Raw genomic sequence first — 12,873 nt, forward strand, 5'->3', positions numbered from 1 at the left:
AAAAGGGCACAATTCTCTAGATGCACCATGTCCTTTATCCTCACCACAAACCTGAAATACCAGAGATGGTTAAACAGTTTGTCTAAAATCACATAAGCTTTTGGCAAAACTGGGATTTGCACACAGGAGTTAAAATCTACAAATCTTTTCCCATAATGTGCTTCCTTATAATAGTCTAAAACGGGGGGTGAGACTGATTTTTCAAACTTCGATGTTTTTGTTGTTCTGTATTTCCCATGGTGCTTGGCATGAAAACTAGGTGTCAGGTGAAAAAGAAGAAAACCAACTAAAAATAGGATGACCATATTTTCTGGTTGTCTTGGTCAGTCCCCATTTACATTCATCATCTTGGCAAAATTATTAATAACATCCATTTTAAGTTTCAAAATAACCTGATTTAAACTCCAAGTAGAAAGCACTGTTGAGGAACTGGGCTGTTTATAACTTAACTAAGGGTTATAGTTGAAATAACCTAAAGATATGCAAGACATATATACACAAACACACGTGAAAGGGGACTGAATGGAGAGTCAGAGGGGGGAGAGACAGAGGGGAGAGAGAGAGAAGGGGGAGAGGGGGGGAGAGAGAGGGGAGAGAGGAGAGAGAGGGGAGAGAGGGTAAAAAGGGGAGAGAAGGGAAGGAGAGAAGGGAGAGAGAAAGGGGAGAGAAGGGAGAGAGGGGGAGAAGGAAGGAGAGGGGGAGAAGGAGAAAGAGGGAGAAAGGAAAGAAGGAGGGAGAGAGGAAGAGGAGGAGAGAGAGAGGAAGAGGAGGAGAGAGAGAGGAAGAGGAGGGGGAGAAGGGAGAGAGGGAGGAGAGACAGAGAGATGAGGAGAAGAGACAGGGAGATGGGGAGAGAGAGGCAGAGAGGGGCAGGAGAGGGGGATGGGGGAGAAGGGTGGGCAGAAGAGAGGGGGAAGAAGAAAGAGAGGGGGAGAAGGAGGGAAAGGGAGAGAGGGAGAAGGTAGAAAGATAGGGAGAGGGGTAGAGAGAGACAGGGAGAGGGGTAGAAAGAGACAAGGAGAAGAGGAGAGACAGGAATAGAGGAAGAGACAGAGAGGGGGAGAGACAGGAAGAGAAGAAGAGGAGAGAGGGAGAGAGGAGGAGAGGAAGCAGAAAGAGGGAAAGAGAGGGGTGCAGAAAGGGGGGAGAGAGGGGCACAGGGAGAGGGGAGGAGAGAGGGGCAGGGGGAGGAAGAGACAGAGAGACAGGCAGAGGGCAGAGAGAAAGAGTTTTATATCTGTTACTCACTAGATAGAACCTTGAGTTTAAAGGAGTGAATCCTGCCAAAAAGCTGGCTTCTAAGAACATGTCAGTTCCCACACGTTCCCAAGCTCACCACGGATCCCTGTACCTGCTCACAATTTTTAGCGCAATTGCCAAAGAGACCAAAGCATATCTATCTCATGAATTTAAATTAACTGATGTAAAAGTAATGCATCTATTAAAAACCTTAAAACATAGTGGTGATTCTTATTTTTCTTCAAGTGGCCCCAAGGGCTACCCCATTTCTTTCCTCTCCCTGTTGGTAAGTTACACCAGTCTCAGGACATGATTTAGCAACTTATTTGAGAACCTCCTGAAAACGTGACATGGTCAAATGGATGGTCATTCCCTATCAGAGGTGGTGGTGGTGTGTGTGTGTGTGTGTGTGTGTCCTGAACACATAAAGCCACAAAAAAAATTGTGAGCTTTTATTGAGCACCCATTTCATAAACTGCTGTAGATATCAACAGATTCAATGTCGAAGGGGCTTCATTTAGTTCTCCTTCACCCGTAGAGCTAGTTGCAATGGACTGGATGTTTGCACCCCTCCCCCAATTTATATGCTAGAACTATAATCCCAAGACAATGCTATCAGGAGACGGTCCTTCGGGAGAGAACTGGGTCATGCCAGTGGAGCAATCACCAATAGATGGGTGCCCTCACTAAGGCAGCCCTGACAGCAGCCCAGACAGCCTGACCTCCCTCTTTCCACCACGTGAAGACCAAGGAGGAGTTGGCACTCTGTAACCAGGACAAAGGCTCACACCAGAACCTGACCTCGGTGGCTCCCTGATCTCAGACCTCCAGCCTCCGGAGCCACAGAAATAAATTTCTGCTCTTTATAAACTACCCTGTGGTACCCGTGACAGCGGCCTGAACTAAGATACTAGCTGACCTCCTTCAGTTTGCCCCCACATTTCCTTTAAAACACATCCGCACTGTCCATGTTCTTACTTATATCCATAAGGCCATCCACACCCCATTTTCTGTTGAAATGCCCATCCCTTTTTCTGGGCCAGTGCCCAGGGCACCTCCTCCAGGATTCCACCTCTCAAGGACATTAGCCCTTGCCTTCTGAACCTTGATCCCTCTGACATCAATTATTTGAGGGTTAGTGTGCAAGTTTTCAGTGCACTGAAAATTCCTGGAAGGCTAATTCATCACCCCACTCACCTCCTCAGTAACCCGACGTCCTGGACAGGATGGGCTGGGATTGGGTGCTCATTGAATTTAACAGACCCAAATCTAATCCTGCATGGCTTAGCCCCTCCGCAATTCCAGAGTCCCACCGACCAGGGCCAGCCTCTCTGAGGGACTTCACCCCTCCACAACTGAGGCCCCATTACTGACCAGAGCAGCCATCAGAAACATAGCTCAGTCATGAAACTTAAAATTGCGATCAGATATTTTTGCGGAAGAAGAACAAATAATACTGGATTGTCTCCGATAGAAAGATGAGTGGACCATCTTAGTTCTGTCCCCTCAATATTCCTACATCCTGAATTCAGTTTCTCCTATTCTTTCTGACGGTCTGGCCCACAGTCTCTCTCCACCTCTCCGTCTTCCTCTCTCTTTCCTTCTGTTTTTCTGCCCCTGTCTCTGTTCCTCTCTCTCCTCTCCCATAGCACTGAATAAAAAACAGCCAGACCCTGATCTCTGACCCCTCTTCTTCACAGGTCTATCAATTCTCTCGAGATGTTCTTTCTGCAATTATGCTAATACAATTGACTGGGGTCCAGCTTTCTTTGTCATCAATCACATCGCAGCTGGGGCACTGTAATGTTATACCTCTGCCCGCTGGCTGGGACTCGGGTGCTACTCAAACCTTCACAGCCACCCAGACATGAAGCCCAGTTTAGGAGAGCTTAATTCCACAGATGGTTAATCTCATTTCTCATGTGTTGTTTTTATTCCTAGTTTCTCTCACAGAGAATAATTTATTTTGAAGTTCCAGAAGCACTTTATTGTAACCTCTCATTTACTTATTATAATAATAAGAACCATTTTAGGGGTGTTGATTATACATCCATCACCGTGTTAAGTGGTTTGAATCAAGTTCACGGATTTAATTTCCACAAGAACACTATGAGATGTGGGATTTTGTTTGTGTGTGTGTGTGTGTGTGTGTGTGTGTGTGTGTATATATATATATAAATGTTTTTGCCTTACTTCAGATGGGAAAATATATATATATAAGAGAGGGTTAATGAACTTTGCAAAGGCCCTAATAGGAGCATGGCTGACAGTGGCCCTTTCTTCCATTATCCACTTGAACATATACAACGCCATAATCCAATCAAAAGCCAGCCCTGTAGCCTTGGAGGACAGTGCAAGACAGGTCATATAACCTAGTGGTCCCCAACCCCCGGGCCACGGACCGATACTGGTCCGTGGGCCATTTGGTACCAGTCAGCAGAGAAAGAATAAATAACTTACATTATTTCCGTTTTATTTATATTTAAGTATGAACAATGTTTTATTTTTTTAAAATGACCAGATTCCCTGTTACATCCGTCTAAGACTCACTCTTGACGCTTGTCTCGTAAGTTTGACAATTATATTTAAAAATACCACAGTTTTTACGCCAGTCGCATAATTTTATTTTGTACATTTATCCGTCCCACCCTAAAGGCCGGCCCGTGAAAATATTTTGACATTAAACCAGTCCGTGACCCAAAAAAGGTTGGGGACCACTGGTATAACCCTACTCCCACCCGAAGTTCCATCCGTCCCCTCCTGTCTCTCCTTAGTCATGTCCCAGGACAGGGAGGCACCCGCACACCTCCAGACACACCCAGCTGAATTTACAACAGTGATCTGCACACAGCGAGACACATCGCTGTGGTGCAGCTTAGACAAAAAGCCAACCAAGTGCTGCAGACTGTGCATTCCAAAGAAGAACAGAGAATGTTGAGATGATAAAAGGTTGGGGCATTAAATGTCACCATCATGTCGGTGACAGACCCTGAAGGAAGAACATAACCCAAACAGACAGAGACGTCAGAAGGGCCCCTCTGATGGGAAATGGCCTGAGCCCAGTGTCAGGGGTGGGACTATACCTGCCACCGTGGGGGACACTGTGAGAACCGTGTTTTCCTACAAGAACCAGGAGAAGAGACAATTTGAAGAATGTGGCATCAGATTGCAAATTTGCATGAACTGTCAAGATAAGAAATCTTATGTGCAGTGTCTGTATTTACGAATTCATTTCCTACAGATAGGAAGAGAGTCCATACATTAAAATATAATCCTTTAACTATCAGGAATCAGGAAACCTCAGACATGGTATATAGTTTTATCTCATGTCACCTAAAGGTCATTTCTACAAGGCAAAGACAAAACACAATTGCTTTCCTGAAAGTTTTCTGAACTGTACACATTAAAGGCATACTATTTTATTCAAAAATAACATACACTCAATTCTGTCAGCCTGAAGCAGAATTCCCTCACGTATGGATGCAGCTTAAACTCATTGGCATTACCATGCAGGAGCCAATCGCGGCTTATTTTGTCAATCACACTTACGTACTGAACACTTGTTGGGCCAGCAACTTAATTTATTTTTAAATGAGACAGTAGGTCTTACGAAAGTGAAGGACATATCCCAAACATCAGCACTGTCACGTGGTCCCATGTTGTAGCCAAAGTGACCTCTCCAGCATACAAGGAATTAACCATATCCCTCCCTAACTCAAAACCCTTTGATGAGTCTCCCAAGACGTAGAGTTTGAACTCCATTATATGACACATGCTGCTTTGCATATTTGGCCTCAGAAGCCCTTGAACCCCAAAGCCCAACTCTACTGCAGCTTTGCAGCCCACTGCATTCTATAGACGGGCAGGCGCCGTAGCTTCTGCCTGGACACTCCCTATGTGCCGGTGTTCCAAAAGGAATTCCGTCATTTCTGGAACATGCACTTAATTTGTTGTACTTCACTGCATATATCAAGCACTTACTCCTGCTCGGCACTCGGTGTGTAAAACAGTTACTAAGGGAGGTATTACCAGTATTCCCACTTTATAAATAAGTAAACTGAGACCCTCACATCTTAAGATATCTTCTCAAGGTCACAACCCACAAGGCTCCAGAGTCAGGATTTGACTGACTGATTGCCATAAGCTTCTAAATCACTCTACCTGTTGTGCAAATGTGAGAGGATCCTTGTGAGGGCAAAACAGAAACAGTCCTGCCATAACACACAGCCTCTACCACGGCCTCAGGACGTGTCATAAAGCACGACCTATGTCCAGGAAAATCAATCTGGAAAAACTCCAGACTGGGGAAGGAGCCGCTGTATTTTCTCACCCAGAAATTCCCTTCTCGGAGGTGCCTGCAGCAAATGCCTTTTATCTGGTGGATACTGCTCAGAGTGTGCCTTCTCCATGCCCAGCAAGTCTAGCAGAATGTCTAGCCCATTACCTGATAAGAGGCCAGCTCATAGATTTCCTTTCTCCCTGCCTGTCTCCCCAGAGAATAGCTTCATTCACTACTGTATCTATCTCATCTCTGCCTGCCTCAGTGTTTTAAATGGGAATGTCAATACCACTGCACAAAGGCTCACACAGGTCACCAGGGAATTGGCAATTCTTTTTGTGATGGGCCCCTTACATGGAAGAGACTGGATAGTTAGGGTATGAGGTACCAGAGGAAAAAAAAACGAAGCCTAAAGTGAAACCACTGTTCCAAAAGTGTGCTGGACAGAATACAGTCCTGGGAGAGGCTCTGTGACAAACATTTGCAATTGATGAGCCCCAAGCTTTGTCAATAAGACTTACTCCATCCCTGTTCTAGACATTCACCTTCTAGGCGAGAATATATTAGAGGCTCATAGGAGACCCGCAATATGGACTTTAACCCAAATTTCTGAGTCCCACCAGGCATGGACTATCTCTTGCGTCAACCTTGGATTTGTATAAGATCTATTAATAACTCACAGAAGTAACACTCCATGAATTGCAGTCTGGGGAACACTGATTTAAAGCGCATACTAAAAAAAGAGCTTATTTTTAGACTGGCAGGTAATATCCAGAACTGTACCCCTGGGAAGGAGGGAAAGTCCAATTCATATGTCCTCTGTATTCATAAAGTGGTTATGGGAACAGCTGGCCTTCATTGCAGTCCCTGCCCACACGGCCTGCAGCCTATGCAGCCACAGCACTGGCATCCCTGGGACGGGGAGCAGGACCGTGTCCCAAGCGCACCTCATCTACCATCTTTCCTCCTCTCAGATGGCCCTTTCTTTCACTAGTCTTGTGCAAGTCATTTTACTAGGACTACTGAGACACAGTAAATTCCCGAGTTACAAACAAGTGACTTACGTATGTAACAAATGGAGGACCGTAAGGACTATGGGTCATCGACTACAGTTGGGCCTCAGTGAAAATTGTATCACAGTTACTCAATTCCCACAGCAACTAACCAACAAAGACCTTATGGAACTAGTGCAGCAGATGATAGCATTTACAGAAAAAAACAGACCTAGAAACTCCAGAACTGAAAAAATTGTCTACAGAAGAGTTGGCTGATGCTTTTCATCTCACTGAAGCAGGAATGGTTAAGTTAGAGGAGCAAGGTCCTAACAGAGAGGTTTACCAAAGTTTACCGTGCAGCCACCGAAGGTCTGAGATGCTACAGGGCCATTTATGGTGAGAAAAGAAAAGCTCTGTACAAACCACCCTTGACGCTTACTTCAAGAAACTTATTCTAGCAGCAGAATCAAATCCTGACTCTAACACCAGTCCCATCCTCTCCAACAAGTCCATCACCTTCTGCATCACCCAAGATGGTTTAAGGTTGTATTTGAAAATATTGAAGTATTTCTCTGCATAGAAAGGTAAACATAAACACTATGTTAAGACACACATCTAAGTTGCATTTACTAGATAAATGTACCTGTTCCAAGTTACATACAAATTCAACTTCGGAACAAACCTACAGAATCTCTCTTTCATAACCCCAGGACTCCTGCAGGCATTTCACTAGTCTGTCTGTCTGTGGTTTTACCCTGCTTCAGTACAAAAGGACTACATAGCCCAGACCAGCTGGTTTTCCCAACCACCACCCTGATCAAAGAGGCCAATGTGAATTAGGTTCTCTTATTGTTCCACCACTCTCTGTATATTGCTCTGGTAACTACATTGCCTCCTTGTGGTTACAACATAGCTGCTGTGGCTCCAGGCCTCAGCAATGTTCAAGAAAAGGTTATTCTCTCCAGGTTATGAGTTGGATTGTGCCCCACCATGTAATTCTTATGTTGAAGTCCTAACCCCGAGCACCTCCTGAGGTAAATCAAGTTAAAATTAGGACAGTAGGGTGATCCCTAATCCAGGATGACTGATGTCCTCACAGAAGGGGATAATCTGGACCCAGGGACCTGCAGACAGGGAGACCATAGCATGAACATTAAGATGGTCACCTAAAAGCAAGGACAGAGACTGGGAGCAGATCCTTCCTGCCCAGCCCTCCAAGGAACCCACCCTGCTGACACCCTGACCTCAGACTTCTGGCCCCCAGAACTGTGAAATAATGCATTTGTCGTTTAAGCCAGCCAGCCTGTGGCACTCTGTGGCAGCAGCCCTAACAAATGAACACAACTCCCTCTTCTTATTAGTTTGTAAAGTTGCCCCAGAAGTGCCCTAGAAGTTCTCTCTCCCCATTGCCCATGACTGGATTGTGCATCTGTGCTTAAACCAATTAGCGGAAAAGGTATAAAAAATAAGTCCATTAAACAAATCATGATACATCCCTGGGAATGGAAAAGGAGTCAACTTCTCTTAGCATATGGGAAGGGGAACTCCTGGGAAAAAAATTAAAAAATCAGAGCTGTGTCAATGTGACCCAGGACAGAGAAATGGCTTTTGAAGAGGTGATTCATTGAGTGGGTACGAAGCACTCAGTAAGACACTGGGACTTCCAAGGTCTCTGTTCTCAACACCCCCAGCAAACAAGAGGAAAGGAAGCAGGAAGGAGTTGGGAGAGACACATCTAAGGAAACCCAAAGGAAGAGAATGTTTCAGGAAGGAGGGAAGCTGTCAGGTTCTGGAAACAATGGGCAAGGTGAGGACTAAAAAGAAAACATTGGATTTGACAATGCAGGCTTCAGGGTGCCTTTATTCAGGACAATTGTAATAGTGATGGGATGCAGCTGAATGCCTATTTCACCAGGCTGAGAGCGAGGAGGGAAGGCAGGAAGGCGCTGTTGTAGTGAGTCATTCATATGTAGGCATTACAGGTCACTTCACAGTAAGGTGAGCGAATGGTGAGGAAAATGCCAAGGAAAGAAGTAGCCTTTGAGAAGGTGTCACCATGGCTGCCAATGCTGCTGCTGAGGTTGTTTGAATGGGAGATAATGCACTAACATTTATGGGAGAAGGAAAAGGATCTGGCGGAAGAGAATTGCATGCAATTTCAGATCTGACCTCGAAGAGCAAAATTTTACTATTAATCCACACAATTCAGGGCCAGTATTTCCTTCCCATTGTTGCGTGTACCTCTTAGAGAAGGGAGCTTAGTGAGCGCCACACCCTGGCCCCCGGCCACTTCTTCCCCTATGCCCCGAAAGCAGGGTTACAGTGCATTGCTCAGATGGCCATGCTCATTGTACCAGCACTTCCTTTTCCTCTCCAAACAGTGACCCATGGGAACCAAGGGTTCTCTGGTGCTTCGTGTGCACACACCTTGTGTACAGGGCTTATTCTGGTTCAGAACTGCTTGTGACTCAGGTGTTAAGTCTTTCCGCCACTGGTGGTGGCTTAACAAGCTGACTGAACTCTCTAATGAAAAACTATGTCATCCAACTTGGCCATGACTGATGAGAAAGTGATGAATGGCCTCCATCTGTCTCATGCCTTGCTTTAGTTCTTTGTTTTGAAAACCAGATAGGGACCAAAGGTTCTGTTGCATGGGCTCTCTCGTTCCCACGGCCATCAAGTCGCCAAAAAGACTGGACACATCTCTGGAAACCATCTCCTACAAGAAACAGCTCAGACGACAATCCAGGTATCCAAGCAATGCATTTAACCATGTTTCCTCCATCCCACAAAATGGTAAACACGGTCTGGAAATTCCACAGTTCGTGAAAGATATCTGAGGCCATATGGAAAATTTCTCTACTTCTCAACCTCCCTCCTGGATAAACCATAAAACCACAAATTTGCAATGCAGATCATTACAATGCTGCTAATTAATGGCTATTGAATTGGTAATGCTTATCAAGTCAATTTATGACTATCAATTTATGTACTAATAGTGAAGATGACTGCTATTTGTTGGAATCCATGGGAGTCCGAAAAGACCAGAGTAACAGGCTTTATTGAAGGGAAGAAGGAACCCTGCCGGGCACTTCTCCCGGGAGAAGGGTGCTGGTTACAGACTAGGGGTGAATTTTATAGAGTTCGGGAGAGCCAGAGGGGATACTGAGTCAAAAGTTCTGGTATGTTCCCTTTTATGGTTTTAGGATTTCAGCTTTCTGGAACGCTCCTTCTTGAGCAGCTGATCAGCTTTCTGGAACTTTTCTGCCTCAGGAGCGATTGATTATCCAGTAAGTAAGGGTGAGGTCAAGCAGCCAGGTGGAACAACCAAAGGGCAGTTGGAATTTCTGGTAAATTCATGTATCTATCACTATTTATCTGCATACATCTTTCCCAATACTTCAAATCTGAGCAGGAGTCTTGATGCTCTTAAACAGAATAATGGGTTAACGAAATAAAGATTGGCTAGAAGGATGGATGGATAGATGTTTGGGTGGATGTCTGGACAGGTGGATGTTTGGATGGATAAATGGATGGATGGATAGAGGGAGGGAAGGAGGAAGGGGAGGAGGGAGGGAGAGAGGGATAGAGAGAGGGAAGGAGGGAGGGAGGGTTAGAGGAGGGAAGAAGGGAGGGATGGAGGGATGGATGGATAAAGGGATGGATAGATGGATAAAAGGATGGATGGGAGGATGGATGGGAGGATGGGTGGGTGAGTGGGTGGGTGGAGAAGAGGAATGTATAAACAGCTTCAGACTTCCTGAACAAAAATAGCTGCCCTTCCATTTCTTCAGCTTCTAACTCATAAAATCATTAATCCACATCCTTCCCAAGAATCCATCTCACTCAAGTTGTGGCCAATGGTTCAAGTGCCGACACAAGTCACACATATCTCTGGAGGAGCACTTCCAACATTTCGGTTGTACCACCACCTTCCTGACCCTGACTGCAGGCATGCATGCTACTATAACAGCAGGAAGCAACATAGATTCTCAAGCAAATGGCTTTCCTAGGAAAATGGAGATGAGTTCCAACCAAGACAGCTCAGGTCACCCTGGTACAGAGACCGACCTCCATGGAAAATGGGCCTGGCGTGTTCAACGGGCACATGGCTGTCCCCATGATCCCTTGGGTCGATCGGGATCGATCACAAGAGCACAGGCACTGTGAGGATGCAGGAGAAGGAGTCACTATGGGGCCGGAGCTCGAAGAGCAGTCTACGCCCAGCAGTGAGCCGAAGCTGGGACTGGTCAGCCAGACCGGCAGTGGGGAAGGACAGAGGGGGGTGGCCAGAGGCAAAGACAAACTGGAAACCAGGACCGGGAACCGGAAACCAAAAGAAAAAACAGGAGTCCATACAAAAAAACTAGGATCCACGTGTGGGAGAGCCTTGACCCTGAAGTGGCCGGCATGCCTGGTCAGAGACTTAGAAACCCTGAGGGAAGAGAACAGCGAGAACCTAAGTGGTCGGGACTCCAGACATTGCTCCCCACTCACACGGTGCATCAGCAGACCAGCAAGAACGTGTGTGGGCACAGGCTGTCCCGGTGCCTAATGCCCTATGACTGCCACCGCCAAAGAATCAAGAATATACTCCCTCAGAGCAACCCCAAATCTCTCTTGTGACTATTAAGGGGAGAGGAGCATGAGAAATCATTTGTTTCCATTACTACTGTCACATCATAAATCACCACCAAATTCCCTGGCTTACTACAAGAACAACTGCGCATTCTCTGTTTCTGTGAACCAGGGCATCGGGAAGCAGGTGGTTGTGTTTCTGGCTCGGGCTCTTTCCTGCTGCTGCAGTTGAATGGCGGGGCATGGAAGTAGCAGTGTCAGCGTCCTCAGTGTGGTCTCTCCATGGCTCCTTTTCGTCTCCTCCTGATAGCTGGCTGCTAACGAGCATCACGTCTACCACATGGTGTCGCTTGACAGGGTACACCAGATTCAAGGGGGGAATGACGGGCTGCCTCTTGACTGCAAGTTCTAAAAGGCACATGGGACGGGAGGTGGTGTTGGCACACTTGTCTATGTGCGACCATGAGACTCAAGTGGAAACAACTTGGTCATTCCCCAGCAATTCTTGAAGTCAAACAATATCAATTAGAAACATCAAGTTAACCTACCTTCTGTTTGTTGTGTTTAACATGACTGTGATGGGTTGCTAAGTATGGTCACGGTCATCCCCGCTATCAGTGTTTTTCTTAACATCAAGACAATACATGTCTAGGGGATGAGACATCAGAGAGGAAAAAAATGAAGCCAACACTAACACGACTACAAATGATTTTAAAGCCATTACTGTTTTAACCTCTCTGGACCTCAGTGTTCTCATCTGTAAAATGGAGGCACTCTCCTCGAATGACCTTCCTTAATTGTCCACACAGTTACTGATACTTTAGGAAGGTGATCAACATGCTCCATGAGGCCCTGGCCAGTGGCTCAGGGGCTAGAGCGTCAGCCCAGCATGGACATCCTGGGTTCAATTCCCAGTCAGGACACACATGAGAAGCAACCATCTGCTTCTCTCCCCTACCCCTTCTCTCTCTCCCCCCCTCCCGCAGCCAGTGTTTTGATTGGTTCGAGTGTCAGCACTGGCACTGAGGATAGCTCAGTTGGTCCGAGCACATCAGTCTCAGGCACTAAAAATAACTCAGTACTCGAGCAATGGCCCCAGTGGATCTAGGTCGGGGCACATGTAGGAGTTTGCCTCACCGTCTTTCCTCCTCTCACCTAAAAAGAAAAACAAACAAAAACAAAAAACCACACTCCACACTATGGAGGACTATTAACTACGTTCTCACCAAATGACGAAATCAGTTTTGAGTGGGATCTTGGCTTAGCCTTTCCTGGACTTACATGTGAGACATGAAGATCAAGAAATCTGTATTAAGAGAGAACTCTTTGCATCTCCTTTCTTTCTATTTGGTTTTCAGACACATATGGTGCTTTTTATCTAAAGCAAAGTAATACATGATTCAAAGATAGGTGAATTTTAAAATATAGAGATGGATTACTGAAATATTTACTGTTCAAAAACAGAAGAGGAAGCTGCTACACTTCCCCTCCATTCCTCTTTATTAGCACGGCCCAGAGTGTTGGCTCATGGACCACAAGCGAATCCCAGGAAGAAAGCGCAGCAGAGGGGTTGGAGTAAATGCTGTGTTGAAAATACTATGCGGAGACATTTTAATAAAAGGGTCGTGCTGAAAAGAAATATTTTTAAAAGCCATTTGGAGGTCTTCTCCTTAAACCACTTCCTGGAGACCGGGCTCCGCACGCTCTCGGCGGGCCATTACCTGAAGACTTTAAAAGCTGTCATTGGTTTTGCTGCCATGAACAATCCACAGCCCCTTAGCA

This window comes from Saccopteryx bilineata, chromosome 7 (assembly GCF_036850765.1).
Source record: "Saccopteryx bilineata isolate mSacBil1 chromosome 7, mSacBil1_pri_phased_curated, whole genome shotgun sequence".
Classification (NCBI taxonomy): domain Eukaryota; kingdom Metazoa; phylum Chordata; class Mammalia; order Chiroptera; family Emballonuridae; genus Saccopteryx; species Saccopteryx bilineata.